Genomic DNA, 1,804 nt, shown 5'->3' with positions numbered 1-1,804 from the left:
GCCTTTAATTTCTCTGCCATAACTCTAGTAATCCTGCACTCCAGGAACTACAACCAGTAACTGATTGCATTGTTTGCACAAATTTTATCTTCCTGCTTCTTTAGGAAGCACTGTATTTCTGACATCGCCATACTTCTCGCTTCTTCAGCACACAGGGAAGATTGAAACGCTAACTTCTTGAAGTGTGGAACAAAAAAGGTAGCCAACTTTGTGACAATGCGTGTTTAGAAGGAAACAGGCGTTTTTCAATCGATTCTTTAATAGATGTTAAATACAGTTTAGCAGTGTTGGTGGTCAGACTGTCATTCATGTGAGTGAGTTTAAAATAGACACTGTGAACTAGTGGAATAATTTGGGAGGCAGTCACATATTCACCTGAGAGAACAGTAATCATTGTATTTAACGACTACTAATTAAACTCACTGTCCAATCCTCTGCTGAAACAAAACAAGTGGGGTTCGTTAATTAAATAAATAGTAACTGGAAAACGTTATATGTATTATAATCACACATGTATAGAGACCTGTAAGAAACCGAGGACCGTTTGCCAAATGCGACTGAGCGAGGACCAATTCATCTTTCACTTTTAGCAAACGTGTGATCATAGCCAATGTGGTATTCCATCTTGTCACAACATATTGCACTTGACGTAATCGCTGTTTCCCTGCGATATCTTGCACATTTGTTGATTCTGCGTTAGCAATATTGCTTTGCCTGACACGAATTTTAAAAATTATTGTTACGCAGACATCTTACATGTGTTAGTGACGGAAATAAAAAATCTGACTTACCTGAAATAACGTCACCACAATTATATAACAGCACAGCCAGTGTGGGAGTATTTTTTATATCGTCCAACAAAACTAAATTTATTGTGTGTGCCACACATGAATATGGCAGATGGACAGATGTTTTACGGCTGCAACCATATTTTCGCCATTATCTGTGACAATGGCAGTTACTCTGCTCGAAATACACCATGTCTCCATTATTTCTTTACGTTTATCAGCGATATTATCTACCATGAGGTCTTCTTTAAAAACGGAGCAGTCATAACATGCCGAAGTCAGCGTTGCATCTTTTATGAATTATGTCGTCACTGCTATGTAGCTAACTTGCCTACTGAAAGTCCATGAGTCAGTGTTCAGCGTCACTGTTTTAACCTGAGATAAATCTATGAGTACTGCATGTTTTATAGCCATATATTTTTCTTGTAAAATATCCTGTGGAAGTAATTAGTAATTGCAAGTTAATATCACGAACGGTACTTACACAAATAGTTACATTACAAAGGGAATAATGTTTTCGAATTGTATGTTAGCCGATATAACTAGCGCCTCTGATATTTCTCGCAGTACAGCTACAGAAATCCATTAACTGTCATAAACTTACATTTTAAAGAGCATGCCTTCCAGGTAGTGCATAGCGAGTATTTAGAGCCTCCACTGATTTTTGGAATGCTCTGTTGTTCACAATTATGAATGGCTGTATTGTGGAAATAATGAAATGTGTCGTTTATTTTCTTTTTTTCGACACTTTTATTTCCATAGTTTACGACTTCTATGTTGTTTTGCACTTCATTATTATAGGAGTCATCCTGAAATCTTTTTAAATGGTCGTAAAATGTAAATGTCGTGTAACTAGGACCTCCTGTCGGGTAGACCGTTCGCCGGGCGCAAGTCTTTTGATTTGACGCCACTTCGGCGACTTGCACGTCGATGGGGATGAAATGATGATGATTAGGACAACCCAACACCCAGTCCCTGAGCGGAGAAAACCTCCGACCCAGCCGGAATCGGACCTG

General features: G+C 38.6%; 1 long non-coding RNA gene across 1 annotated transcript; it reads right to left on the bottom strand.

Moving 5' to 3' along the window:
* Positions 1–361: 361 nt before the first annotated feature.
* Positions 362–879, bottom strand: LOC126268108 (uncharacterized). Its single transcript, XR_007549091.1, has 3 exons — positions 792–879; positions 524–714; positions 362–434 (listed from the first exon to the last, which is right to left on the bottom strand). It is a non-coding gene; the product is annotated as an uncharacterized LOC126268108 (long non-coding RNA).
* Positions 880–1,804: the final 925 nt, after the last annotated feature.

The sequence above is a fragment of the Schistocerca gregaria genome, chromosome 4 (assembly GCF_023897955.1).
Source record: "Schistocerca gregaria isolate iqSchGreg1 chromosome 4, iqSchGreg1.2, whole genome shotgun sequence".
NCBI classification, from domain to species: Eukaryota; Metazoa; Arthropoda; class Insecta; order Orthoptera; family Acrididae; genus Schistocerca; species Schistocerca gregaria.
This window is presented reverse-complemented; position numbering and strand designations above follow the sequence as displayed.